This window comes from Drosophila elegans, unplaced genomic scaffold, assembly GCF_018152505.1.
Source record: "Drosophila elegans isolate 14027-0461.03 unplaced genomic scaffold, ASM1815250v1 contig_208, whole genome shotgun sequence".
NCBI classification, from domain to species: Eukaryota; Metazoa; Arthropoda; class Insecta; order Diptera; family Drosophilidae; genus Drosophila; species Drosophila elegans.
This window is the reverse complement of record NW_024545578.1, coordinates 14,072,753-14,087,780: the sequence shown is the minus strand read 5'-3', so window position 1 is coordinate 14,087,780 and position 15,028 is coordinate 14,072,753. Positions and strand designations below refer to the sequence as shown.

General features: G+C 36.8%; 1 long non-coding RNA gene across 1 annotated transcript; it reads right to left on the bottom strand.

Moving 5' to 3' along the window:
• Nucleotides 1-422: 422 nt before the first annotated feature.
• LOC108150148 lies at nucleotides 423-14,955 on the bottom strand. Its single transcript, XR_001774657.1, has 3 exons — nucleotides 14,877-14,955; nucleotides 839-1,133; nucleotides 423-757 (listed from the first exon to the last, which is right to left on the bottom strand). It is a non-coding gene; the product is annotated as an uncharacterized LOC108150148 (long non-coding RNA).
• Nucleotides 14,956-15,028: the final 73 nt, after the last annotated feature.

Genomic DNA, 15,028 nt, shown 5'->3' with positions numbered 1-15,028 from the left:
CATAAAGTGAGTGCGAGTTTGAATCTCAATCTGAATCTGAGTGCAAAGACGAGTGCCTGACTACAATCGTAAATAGTTCATTGCTCCCCTTTGGGCGAGACAATCGTAGGAAAAGGGGGATGCCAGGCTACTTTGGGACGACTCCAAGACGCACACACACAACAGGAGATACTTCACACAGATACTCACGATTGCGGTCAAAATAATGACATTGTTAACTTTATTTCATATTAATAATTTTCATTTAAATTCATATATAATTAAACTTCTTAAAAAGTTTATTCACATTTATTTTCAGATCTTAGATAAACAAAATTAATTCATATTGCTTTAAAGAGCATTTAAATGTGAGGAACTGTTATAAGAAATATTGTTCAATAAAAGTATTATTATTATTTTTTGTTTAGTTTCTAAATTTATATTAGATTTATATTATATTAAATTTATAGAACTGCAGCTATGAATGCAGGGTCTTTAATGTTTTATAATGTTTTCCGGGCCCTACGTCTTATTACCATTTTTGACCACTGCTGTACATAACTATGACTCGTTGACTGCAGTTCATAAATCTTGGCCCTTAGTACTTGCTGATACATTCTTTGCTGATCCTCCGCCTTTTGGTTTTGCTGCACATTGTTTCGGGCGTTCAGCTACCAGTTTATGATGACTATTTTAATATTAAACTAATGAATGCGTCGCAGGCACGCCGACTGTAACTGCCTTACACCACTCACCCTGCTTATTAGACCAATGCTCTCTGTAGAGAAAAAATATTTATGAAAATTTTCCCTGCCACTTTGCGAGACGGTCGACGTCGACCCTTTTTGGAATTACAGACCATTGCTAATTTATGCGCCTTTTGTATGATTTTTCATTTGAGTTTTTACTTTTCTTTTGGTACGGCTAGGTTATTCCCCATTTCCCTCAGCCATTTCCTATCCCATGTCCATCCTTGGCTTATAGTTGGCTTTGTACTCCGCTTCCACAAACTCGCACTCGAATTCACTTATATAGTATTTACTCATATGTGGCAGCCGCAAGGAAGTTCACGAAGAGCGCTTTTCGAAGAGTGGCGGTTTGTCTAGGGGGTTTGGTTCCACTAATTGCATGATGGGCCATGTAATGGGCTGTAGCTGGGCGTGGCACATCGCATAATGTGTGTATACAGTTGATGGACATGAATGGGAAAGTTTGTTTTCGGCAAATGAGACCGAAACACGGATTAAAAAAAAGGAAACAAAGGAATAAGTAATGTATACAAGACGATATGGTAGTGCATAAAAGGACAGGTTGTTATAAAGAAATAAAGGGATAAAACATTTCTAGACGGCTTTAAATTTTATGACTTTAAAACAAATTTTGGAATAATTATATTATATCTTTCTTGTATATTATTATGATCGCATAAGCTTGTAATGCATACGAATTAAGTTAGAATACGGTATATCTAATATTAAATAAACAAACATAACAGACGTTTTAAGTTTTGTTTATTATTCTTTTAAACAGTGAAACAAATAATATAAATATGTTTAAATGCTTCAGTATTTATCGCAAATTTTTAAATTTTATCCGCTGCCCAACTTATTTCATAGTTTTTAATACTTTCTCTCTTGTTTACATTTTCGTTAATCAAAACACACTTTTTTTATTAACCAAATAGAATATTATTTACTTAAATAAAAATGTACTTTAAATTGTTTTTTAATCATGACCGCAAAAGGGTTGTTCTTGCCTCTAGCCGATCTACCGACTCCACTCCCACTCCTGATTCTCCTCATCATTGAGGGCTGTTAAATTTAGTGCCTCCACTTCAATTTTAATTACGATCCAACGCCAGAGCAGACTTCTTCGGGAAGGGACTAGGAAAATCGGAGATGCAGTAGAAGAGGGGAAAATCGAGAGCGAGACTCCCTGAATCGCATTCAGTATCTGTTGCACACATGTTCCAATAACATGGCCCTGCCACCCATTTTCCCCCTATATCACCATCCATCCCGACATCGCCCAACTTATCGTTGGGCCCCTTTGTTTGGTAGACAATTTAACATATTTGGGAATTCATTGCACTTTCTTTTATTAATACGCACACTCGCAACAAGGCGAAGTCGAAGCCGAGAACTCGCCCTCTGAGTTCGTCTGGAACATGTGTAAGTGCATGTCCCTCATCCCACACTTTACAGACTACACTAAAAATAAATGCATGTTAAACTGATTTTAAAAGTAAATATAAATATCCGGTCAATAACAATAATAAATAATTTTTTGTGTGTAACGATTGTATTTTATTTATAGAAATTTTTAATTAAATTTCTTTTAAGATTTTACAAGTTAGTTAAAATTGTTCTCATTTGATATGCTTCGCAAACTTATGAGTTTAGGATATCCACTCCAAGATTATTCATTGTATAACACATAGACTTCCTGATTTTAAGAACTTATGTTTTAGAGTTTAAATAGTTTTTTTTACGTGTCGCCATCCCTATTTCCCAGAACGAATCTTTGTCTCTGCCTAAATTTAGTCGCATTCCAGACTATTTTCGATGCTGTTGCTGCCGGGCATCTGTTGCTGGGCCTATGCCTTGATTGTTCCAATTTTGGTTATGGCCAATGATGGCAAGCCATTGATAAAAATAGAGGAGATCATCCCCTACAAATCCCCCCTTTTTAGAACTGCTCTCTTTGTGTCTCTAACCAGAGATATCAATGGGGAGATCCATCAGAAAGCCATTTTCACGGGATAGGGAGGCGAAAATGGAAACTTATCTGCTAATCGCACATCTGTTTGTCCCATGAATAAGGTTGGGGTTTGCTGGGTGACATGAAGTCATTCATGTCACACGTGTGCATTGTCTCTGAGCCAAGTTTGGCCTCAGTTAGCTAAAACTGATAGCAGCCAAACAACTTTTAATAGATGTTCTAGCTCCCATGCAGCCCATTAAACCCCCCACCTATTTGGTTTTACTCATTGCAATTGTTTGTCATAAATTGTTCGGCTAATGAGCAGCGCACGCCAAATCAAAAACAATGACAAAAAGCTATTTGCTGTTAGGGTGCCGATATAAAAGTTGTAAATGTTTCTATTAAATTTATAAATACTTTAATACATTATTTATTTAGCCTTAACTTCGGTAATTAATAAAGCATTGATAAATAATAATTGAATCATTTGGCTTTAAATTAATATTTAATAAATTAATTGGGTTCACATAAAATAAAAAAAATGACGAACACTATTAAGTTAATAAGTTAAGAAATAACAAAAATTCGAAATGCTTCTTCTAAATGAAAACATCAAAGCGAACCTCGTTTATTAATTTATGCAACTCAATTTTACCCCTTGTTCTACGAGTTAGATCTTCTCAGGCAGCTGCACAAATTGCGCAAATTGGTTTGAAACAAATGTAAATATTTATTAAAATTGCGCAAGACGCAAGGCCCCACCTCAACCTCCCAGAATCACAAATCGCCTCCCCCTTTTTCCCACCCAGTTTTGTAAATCACTCAAATGGATGATGATGATCAAGCAAAGCTTAAAACGGCATGATAATAATCACGAGCAAGCGAACAATTCAGTTCATTACATGTGCGGGTGTTGTGATCACTGAGTAAAAGAGAGAGAAAATAATGCACGAGTGAGATACACCGAAAAAAAGTAACTAATTAAATTAAATTAATACTTTTAATTACATTCATTTGTTACAGAACTATTTTCAGACTTTCTCAGTTTGCTCATCTTGCCCACATTTATTTTTTTAATAAAATAAAACGCTAAATATTCATTAGTAAAATCATTACAAAGTAGTTATAACTCTTTTTTCGTAGCATTTTTCTTCGGTGCAGCAAAATCATGTGACTGAGCTTGGGTCTTTGTTCCTTTTCCCCTGCCTCTCAATAATCATCATTGCAAATAAATACTTATGCGTATGAGTAATCAAAAATCAACAACAGAACTGTCGCATTCTGGTTACATTTATGAGATTTTTTCTGATTTATGAGAACAAAAATTAAACAAATAAAGTTTTGCCAAACCATAAAACTTCCCAACCAAGTTCTAAATTCATATAATGACCTAAGTGGGGGGGAGGAGCCTTTAAAGTGGAGAACAATAAGCGAGTGTTACGATTTCTCACTCCCAACGAAAAGTTGTCGTGTCGTCATTATCAGTTCCAAAAGGCGAACAGCGGGATGAAAAGCTGATGACGCTTCAGCGATTTTCACATTAGATTAAATATTTTTCATTTTAACTTTTCATTTTTGAGGTCATACTTCGCCGGGGGGGCGCAGCAAAAATATGAAAAAAATAAAATCTCTTGGGTAACAAAATGTTCGTTGTTGTTGCTAATACAATAATTGTTGCTGCGGAAGCGGATGCAAAAACACAGAAAAAAAAAAACATAGCTGGAGAAGAGAAGGCAGACAGACAGACAGGCAGGTTGAAAGGCAAACATGAAGTGCCAGCTACGACGATCACTTATATAGATATAGAAACGTCTGCCCAGTTGGCAAGCAACAACAATGATAATAATAACTGAAGCAGCTAATTTCTCAGAGGGTGAGGTGAGCAAGGTTGGAAATCGGGGGGAAAAAAAGGGGCAAAACGGGGATCCCACCGAAGAGACCTTGCCTTTGGCCAAGAAGTCTGTCTCAGTCCCAGCGAATGAAATGAATTTCCATTGTCTTAAATATATATTTTTTTCTGGCTTCCTTAGCGCTTGTTACTGTTGTTTTTGCTCTCATTGTTTTTAGCGTTGTTGATAATGCTGTTGTTGCTGCTGTTGATGGCTGCCTCGCCCAAAGGCCAAGATCGTCGTCATATTAGCGTCCAAAAGTCAACTTTGCTTCGTCGCTTCTTCAGCGTCAAGACGATATTGCATAGTGGTATACAAATCATGGAAAATTGGGAAAATATTCAGGCTTAAAAAATACAATACTATGGTACAAAGTACTATAAAGTACTTTATTTCTTTAACTTAAAGTTTGCAATTCATAGATTTAAGAGATCGTTTTGAAAGGTAATTTAATGACTTTTGTTATATCATAGACCACAAACCATTTTTCCCAATTTGACAAATTAACATTTTTAGGAATTCATATGTGTTATCGTTAAATAAAGCAAGTATTTAACATTAAAAACTGCATATGAACTATTTAAACGCCGTATATATAAAAATATAATAATTACGTATAACTACTATTTAACTTATTTTAATATATCAACACACTTACAGCCATAATTGCCATATGCTTTTAATTTAAACTAATTTTACATATGTTTATTCAGAAAATGTATTCCATTCCACTGTTTTCCATTTCCAGGGCGGCTTTTCAAAAGCTACAAAAAAACGGAGGAACATGGAAAGAAAAAAAAAAGCGAAAACCGAAATAAGCGACTGAGAAATATGTATGCGTATAATGTAAATTCCGCAAAGTGCGATGGACAAGCGATGCTTGAAATTAAAATAGGGTCATTAAGCGGCCCATGGTGTGAGCTTGGTCGCGAAGAGGGGGCGACACAAGGGCGCAGGGGCGGGGTTTTGGGAGGGGAAGGGTTCGGGGATGGGGAAGCGGTATGGCAGCTGGCTAGGAAAGTCAGTCGTGGGCTTTCGGGCTGGTCTGGTTCGCCTCGTAATTGCTCTCTTGGCCATACAAATTTCTCAACAATTATTTTACGAAATGTTTTTCAATCTTCCGCGACTGCGGTCGTAGATCGTCTTGCATTAGGTTTTCCACAAGCAAAAGTGTGAAGCGGCGAAACGGCAGCGGGAACCGCTTTAAACCGACTCAAGTCCACCCAAGTCGGCTCCACTCAGCTCAACCCAGCTGAACTGAGATCGGCCCAAGACAGCCATATAATTATGATCGTTTGCTGTTGTAATACCCCAAGTGATTGCTGCCACCAGTGGCTGCAGTTGTTGCATTGGCCTGACATTGGCATTTGTTTAGTAATTATAGAAATATCTCTATGTGCGCATAGTTCATATAGTCAATAAGGTCTCGAAGACTCGAGAGTGATCGGATGACGTCTCAATGCTGTTTCATTGGGCAGAAATCGCAGCGAGTCGGTAAGTAGCAAAGAAATATGAAAAAATGTTCAACAATAAGGCAAACAAAGGCAAGGTCTATAAGGTGTTTAGTACGTTGAGTTTTGGTAGTGCGAGAATCTTGCATGGAAAATTACTGTGAAATAAGTAAGGTAATGCAACTCACTTAAGGAGGTGTTAAATTATTATTGAAGCAAACACTGTAATAATAATTATTTATGCCGAACAACTTCATTTAAATATGGTAAAGACATGATTATATTTACAACAAACAAAAGATTATTATATGTGCCATTAATTTAAATTTTCTTTGTTATTAAACCAATTTGTGATCTAATCACAATATTTGAATATAAATAATATATTTTAACAATTTGATTTTTTTATTTATAATATATCTAAACACTAATTATATTGAATAATTTCTTGACCCTTGACATTTAAAAGTACTATTATTTCATAACTTGAAAATGGGTAATTTTCCCTTTAAAGGGATAACTATTTATGAAAACGTCAATATATAATCGCTTTTCGTTATCTTTTTATTTTATGTATTTCAAAACAACTAACTTGCGTTTGAAATATTTAAAGATATCCAAATTGCATCCTTTATTTTTTCCATTTTAGTAAAGTACACTATTATTAAATTAAAATATTTTCTGCTTTTTTTGAGCAACATTTGATCAAGTTGATGTTGTTACCTTAAGTGGAGGATTATTCGAAAAAAGGTGCGAAGCTGCCAAATGAGTAACGTGCGGCCAACAAATTTACAGTTGTTCATAAGGCGGTTGCTCGTGTTGTTGTCGCCTGATTTGGTGGTTGTGGTTGTTGTCACAGTGGCTGTTGGTCGCATAAAAACCAGTAAGTGATTTCACAGAGTCGCCTGCCAACGAATGGACCGGGTAAAACTAACAAACTTTGGGTTAAAAGAGAGAAACACAAAATTTGTAACATATTCGACCAAAAAGGCAGAAAAAATATTTAAGTTTTTTTGCCTTTTTGTTGTATGGCGGTGCTTGGTTTTTGTTTTTACACAAAAGCCAGCGGTGGTTCGTTGGTTCATTGAACTCGCCGGCGTCTTGGACTCTGACTGACTTATTGAATGAGTGAGACTGCTGCAGCAGCAGCAGCAGCAGCAGCAGCAGCAGCAGCAGCAGCAGCAGCAGCAGCAGCAACAGCAGCAGCAGCCCCAAAATGCAGCAACAACATCGAAGTCTGCACAGATTATGTCACACAATTTCAGATTGGGGGAGTGCCGAGGGTGGCGAAGGGGGCCAGGGGGAGGTTGCACTCGTGGTAGCCATGTTACAACATCAATTGCTCGCGCCAGACAACAACAACAACTGGAAATTGTATCTCACAGATAGTTGTTGTATCTGTATCGCATAGTCGGGGGCGGACGGAAAAAGCTGAGAGGGGCGAACGCATAGAATGAATCACATATGAGTCAAGAAAATATCTGGGGGCACATGTATTTCCCTATGGCTAAAGTTGAGGGTGGAAAATCTATATCTGAAAGTGACAGTATCAATCTGAGGTCATTATCCCAGGCCAAGAACGTCACTCACTTTCTTTTTCCAAGGAATGCTAAGTCGTTGGGAAATACATTTTTCTTCGGATGCTTCTGGCTGAGATCTGGAATTTATTGAAATTAATTTATCTTGAAGAAAAAAAATTTAATTTATGTGTTTTATTTATTTATTATAAGTTTGGCAGTCAAAGTATGCTGGATTTGTGTTTCGAAAAGAACAATATTTAAGTAAGAAATGATCATTAGTCTTAATTCTATCTTTAAAACTAGAAGTAAAAATTATGTGGACTGTACGGGTAAATAAATATCAATATTTTTAGTCAAATAAAAATTCAACAAAAATTTTAACCAAAATTCTCAAAATTCCCAGCTTACCTCATTTCTATTGAGTACCATTTGACATTTCCCCTGGCATCTGAAGATTGTATAATCAACTTCCTGCAACGCTTTGGCCCTCTATCTCTACTTGTATCTCAATCTGTATCCGTATCTATATCTGCACCTCCTCCTCCATTGTTCAGATTCGGGTGTCTGCAGTGGCGAGTGGGGCAAATAAGTGAAAGTCAAATGGTATTGACGCATTGAGCGCTTGAACAAATTAACTGCGCAATGAGCAAGAGCAACAACAACAACAACCAAACACACACGCGTATGGAGTGTATCTGTGTATCTGCGGCTGCAACTATTTGTATCTTTTGTTGGCTGGAGCCGGGCTATTTGTTTTTCTATTTTTTCTGCTTTTTTTGGCAAATTAATTTCAGCCTCTCTCTCTGTCTAGGAAGATTATTAAATCCAAATTGAAAACCGAGAAAGGGAAACAAGTTTCGATTTATGCAATGCTCGAGGCTTTCGAAAAGTGTTGAAATCATTTGGTCAATCTTATCAGCGGGAAATGCACGATAACATGAGGTAATTTCAGACGAGTCAGTAGCTGTGGCTGTGAAAATGAAACTCAAACCAGAATCGTTCCAAGATATCCTTGGCCGATAACCAAACCGATTCGATGGCCAATAAAATGCTAATTGCCGGATAACGAGAAGCGTGAGCGTGAGCAAATTAACTTAATTAATGCGACAAGATCGAATTTGATTTACGTCACCAACCGTTTTGTAATTCAAATGTGGCAAGCTCTACGATTTGTGGCACTTGAATCGGACAAAAAGTATCTAAAAGATACTTCGGCAGGTGTTTGTAGTTTTTTTTTGTGCGCGTTATGGGGACGTGGCTGGTAGAACTTTCACAAATTAATAACACTTTGGGTTTTGGTGGCCGCGATGTGGAGCATCGCCCGGGTTCAACACACTAAGCCGCGGCCAAAGATTCAAGCGAACCCGGAGAGCGGCACTTTAATTGAAATCGCGAGGTGAACAGACGCAGAAAGAGTGGAGAGATTTAAAAGGGTTTGGGGGGTAGCTGGCGGACCGCAATTTCCAAGAACCCGCCGCTCCGAAGATATACTCCATGGGTATGTATCTTTGTATCTTTGTATCTCTGTATCCGCCAAGTGTACTGGGCCCGTAAGCGAGACGACAGGCGCAAGCAAATAAAGTGAGTTTGAACAGCAAGAAATGCAAGGAAGCAAAATGAGCAAATCGGTTAAATAATAATGAGGAATGGTGCTTGCAATGGATACCCTGGCGAAAGAGGTTTCCTGAAAGCAATAAGGAATTTCTCGCTAATGAGAGAACCGTTTTGTTTTCAGTTATAGAAAGGGCTTGAGAGATTAATGGTTTTCTTAAATGAATATATATTATATTACAAAATAAAATTTATACAAAAATCCCTCCCTAAAACAAAATTGAACACTTCTTTGTTGTTGGAAAAAAAGAGATGTGTAAATTTTAAAACAATGACAATTAGCAAGTTTATTAAAATTTTTACAATATATTTGTACTATTTTTGTAACTAATAAGAAAAGAGATTTTTATTTGAATGCTTAAGTTTTTCCAAGGCTTTAAATTTAACAAAAATGGCCAGAGGTTAATGTTGTTAATAATATTATTAATTGTTTTTTGGTTATTAACCACACCATTACCCTAGCTTTCTGGGTTGAACGGAATCAAGTTCAGTTATTCCATGGCAAGTGGATTGGCTGATTTTGAATCGGGTCTCGAAACTCGTTACTTGGTCAATGGCTTCTGCCTAGAAGAAGGGGGCGTGGACTTAATCTCTCCTTGAGGGCAGGCAGCATCACCATCTGAAAGACTACAAACAGTCTGCCAGACTGAATGTCTGTCTCTTCGTAGTTCACTGTACTCCTTGCCCATTCTGCCCCGTTCTCTTTGTTTTTTTTTTCTGGGGGCTTTGGTAATTTGTAAATTGGTTCATAATTCGTTTGTTTGCTCTGAGGTGGTCCCACCCGCGTTCTTCTCTTACATACATCTTCTTGGCTACTTTTTCTTCGGCTTCCACCGATTCTCCCGCCCGTCCAGCTTCCACTTTCTTTTCCCCTTTGGAGACATTGCGTTCGTTGGCTTCTTTTGTCTGTTTTTCGCTGGTACAAAAAAAAAAAAAAAAAACAAAAAGGGGGAGGACGGTTGGTTTGGACTGGTAAGTATCTAAAAGCTAACAAAATGAAATGGGCACAATCAACTAACTGTAAATACTTTTTGTTTTCATCATTTTTTCGCTTCTTCTTCTTTTTTTCTCTTCTTTGCGCTAAGTCGCGCTATAATTTTCTATTTCTCGATTTCTCACGAGACTTTATCTCATTGTCTCCACGCCTCGAAATGTACAAGCAATGTTTGATTTGCATATTTTCGACACTCGCTAATTAATAAACGACTAGCGGGCAAAATAAACGAACGCAAAAGACAAACGAATTCTGCACTCAGGCGGAATGTTAAAGGTCAAAAAGCTTCCGACAAGGCAATTAGATCATCCGAAACCGATTTTGTGAAGACTTGGAAACATATTGCGTAATGGGATTTGGTTGGGCACTTTGAAAACCAGTCCTAAAAATCATTGCACACATGATTGTTAAGGCAAACATTCAAAATTGTAGCATTTGATTTAGCGAATTTAGTTATCTATTTTGTAAGATTTATTTCTTTCATCATTTGTATAAATGGACTAAGAACCTGTTCTACAATATCTGATTAAAGTTAACAACAAGTTAAGTTTAACCAGAAACAAAAAAAAAAATAGTCATATACGAAAACATAATAATTTATATTAAATGATGTTTGCAATTTTACATGGATTAGAAAAAAACCAAAGCTGTCATAAAAATTTAAAATTAAAATGGGATTTTTAAAAACAGTTTGAAACTATTATAAATCAGTTTTATTATAATTATGCAACCAAACAACTGTAAACATTAAGTTACAGCTCTGTGGCGAATCTCCCAATAACATAACTTTTCTGCTGCGATCCAAGTATTTATTCTTTAAAAGTAGAACTAACCCATAAAAAATCAATAAATTGCAGTAACCAAATGTTGCCTTTCGCTCGTCGGCAAAGTTTTTAAATGTGCAGTGCGGAAGGAGGTCAGCGAGAAGGTTAATGCCAATTTACGTCAACAAATGCCCAGACATGCCATCTAAATCGAGCCAGCCGAGCCGATCCAAGTCAAACCAATTCGATTTGCAAGCAGAGCGAGACTCTTTCTCCCAGCCCCTCTGTCTCTTTCGCTCTTTTTCTCAGCTCCAGAGCCGGAGATCAGTGAGAATAAGTCAAATGCTTGGGCAATAATAAATAGAAGGGGATCGGAGAAAAGTGCGGGCAAACGAGCAAAACGAGCAGAGTCCCAAGAAACCCCTTTTGTCCTCACCAATTTCCAACTGGTAAGAATACCCCCGGTAATCCCCTCCATTTCGCTATTTCTCCGTCTGTCAGCGAACCTTCTTCGATCGGCAAACAAGCCGAACAAAACGCTTCCTCAACTGCCTAGCGGATTTACAATGGATGCGCAGCCAGGAGGAGGTGAAACGGGGGACGAAGGAGTGATCCAGGAGGAGGGACTGCACTGAAAGAAACCTTAAATAAAAAAGGAGAAATAAAAAGAAAATATACATTTCTTGTCTAACTTATGTAACTAAATCCACAATACATATTGCGAAATTAAGTCCAAGATTAAGATTGATGTTGATATTACTTATATTATCTTTAGCTATTTAAAGTAAATTGTCCTAATAAGCTTCAAACTTGAATAGTTCAAATAGTTTTGCACTCATATTTAAAATCAAATTGTGTTAAGTTAATGTTACCTAGCTACAAAAAATTGTGTTTATGTTAATTCTATTTAAATAGAAATTTATTTAAGGTAAATTTAAGGCTGATTTAATGTAATGCAAAAAAAATTAAATGCATTTTTTCAGAACATTTTTGATTTCAATTGTTAAATTCAATTGAATACTTCATCGTAATATTGTTTTTACCAAAATCGTTTTTTGGACTGAAAAAATGCGATCGTTTGACTTCTTTTATATTTCAACCTCTGTCTGGACTACCAAGTAGATAACTAATTGAACATGGTTGTTTGACGTTTTAAGAGTAAATATCTTGAAAGCTATCTATATTTTACCTTATTGCTTTTCAATTTTTTCCAGTGTATCCCAACCAATTGGGAGCAAGAGGGAAGCAAGTGGTGTGCGCTGGATTAGAGGCAAAGAGTGCGTCGCGGAGTGGTATGGTTCGGTATAGTGTAGTGTACGAGGATGGAATGCTTCGCTGGTCTCGGGGGCCAGAAATTGGCAAACAATAAAAGCCGTCAAAAAGTGCAGCCAACAGCAAATAGGAAAAGCAATAGCCAGAGAGAAATAGAGGGGCGACGAGTGGCGGGGGGGCAGCGAAAGAAAAAACAGTTTGAAAAGTTGATTGTTTAGTTGGAGTTGGAGCATAAAAAATGTTAGCTACACACAACAACGAAAAAACGAAGCAGAAAACCAAAACAACGGCGTAGGAAAAAAGCACAAAAAAGTGGAGCGTCGATTGGAGTTGTAGAGAAAATGGTTTTCCATCACAGTGAGAACAAGGATGGGTTCGGGGTGGGGAAATGGCGGAGATCTGGGGGTAATTCAGTTCGGCCTGGCCAGTGCATCGAGAACGGGACCCAGCTTTCTCAGGAGATGTCTGAACCTTGGCTCAGATACAAGTATGCATGTATGGGCTATTATCATATTAAACAACTAACAGGGCCAGGGGAATAAGTAAAGGAGATGATTTGAAATCGATATTTTGATGCTAAGAGGTGGTAATAAGAGTCATCTTCCAAGTTGAACATGGTTAATAAAAACACTTAACTGAACTATCTAATTCTTAAGCTCTAAAGGAAATTGAAAATTTATCTTTTTAATATAGGCTTTTCACGGATGTTGATCAAATATTCTGTAAGGCTTTATTTCGATATTTTTGAATAATAATTATTATTTTCAAATATCTTTTGAGGATTATTAAGTCTAGTTGATGTTTTGATTTGGAAAATTCAATGTATTCCAATATAACTTTATACAAATTGCATGAACAAAGATTTTATTGTTTGTATTATTAATAAAAAAAAAACAAGAAATTGTTGTGAGAAATATACAAGCTACACAATTTCATTGTAACAACTTAAAAAAAAATTCGCTTTTCAATACTACGATCATTGATTTGGCATAACCGTACCTAAAAAGTTGAGATCTTCATCAACAAGGATAGATCTTCAGTCACGCTGTCATCTCTAGCTGCTTGTGATTTGGTGAAAGATACATTTCAGCTCTTGTCAGAAAGCAGGCACTGGCCAGGTCTTGGGCATGGAAAAACAGACAAATGTGACGGAAGAAAGCGCTTGGGAAGGAGCTTCCCGGGGTTTCGAGAAGTGAGTTGTGGGGAGTGGGCAAATGCCGTTGACTGACTGACATTTTTTGCGCTTTTTTCATATATTTTATTTTTGATGACGACGCAGGCCGAAGTGTGGCCTGACAAATGCATAAAACTCGAGGCTTGTCGACAGATATACATATACAATATCGGGACAGGGACGGAGGCAGAGGAAGATCATGAAGATCTCCGAGAGAGTGGGAACTGAGATGCAGTGGGGCTCAAGTTGAAGTTGAAGCTGGGAGCATTTTGCCAGTGATTTGCTGCTGACAACAACAGCAACGAGCACGGCAACAACCACACAACAACGACGGCGACGACGTTGTAGCAATTGAATTTTTGCACGTCGCCCATGAAGTTGTTTGTTTGCCTGGCATCGCTTGGCTCCTCAAAAAACACCCTTCCCCGCCACTTTTCGTACCCCCTTACACTGCAAAAAAAAGATTACTGCTAATATAATATTTTAAGTACAACTGAAAAAAAATGTAGAAAATTGGGTCTTAACAGGAGAACAAGAGCTTAAACTACATTTCTTCAAAAAGGTCTAAAGCTCACTTTTTTGTTGTCAACCACATTGATGTTATTTTTATTTTTACAAAAATGTATGATGTGTTTAGACCTAAATTTTAAATATTTTCAAGAAATCTATAAAATTTAGAATAAAATCCGGCTACTCTATTGTATGTATTTATAAGTTATTTTTATTTTACAGTATAAATATCGTTCAATATATTTTGAAATGTTGTGTTAAGGCTCAGATTTGAATCTTAGATATACCAGTTAACTTAGCAAACAATTCTTTCCAAAATAGTTATATATTTTTACCAGTGCACTGTTATTGTTGCTGCTGCACTTGGATGAAAAATTGTAGAAGCTGTTAACGAAATTCAGCAACAACAACACATGGCCAACTGTTTGTACGGCTGATTGTGTTTGTTGTTGCTAGCTTTGCGCATATTTATGTTGGCTTTGAGTTACCGTTAGACGGTTATATGGCGGATTACATTTGGCGCTGCTGATGGCAAATTATCTGTGCCACAGTCGAACAAGAGTTAAAAAAGTTGGGCGGTCCGCGGGGGAAGAGTCAGAATGTGGACGTGGATGTGGCCACGATGACGATGATTGAGTTTGCTGCTTGCAAAAATAGATAATGGAGCTTAACTCTTTCCAGCTGTCCATCTCTCTAATGCATCCTCTAATTTATGTATCTTTCTCATTGACCATCAATCTGTGGCATTCTTTCAATCATTCCGAATCTATAAATCTATTTTATAATCTTGCTTAGAGCTTGATTGCCTCCCATGGCATTCAAAAATATAATAAATCTTCCTACAAATTTATTAGACTTTTTTCAATTTTAAAACGATTTTTCTTAATTGCATGCACTTAAGTATATAACTTTTCAAATAGCATTTAATAACTGTTATCCGTTAATTACATTTTAAGAGAAAATAAAAGTCATATTATAAATTCTTTGATTAAAAGCAATAACGGCTTACCTATAACTGGGTGAGTTTGGACAACAATTTGTAAAGAAATCGTGTATTTTGTTGTTTAATTTTTTAAACCATCTTGTTTACTTTCAGTAGCTTTACTCTCCTAACTTCCCTTGAAAACTTAATTTACCATTGTTAACTAAATCGTATTGATT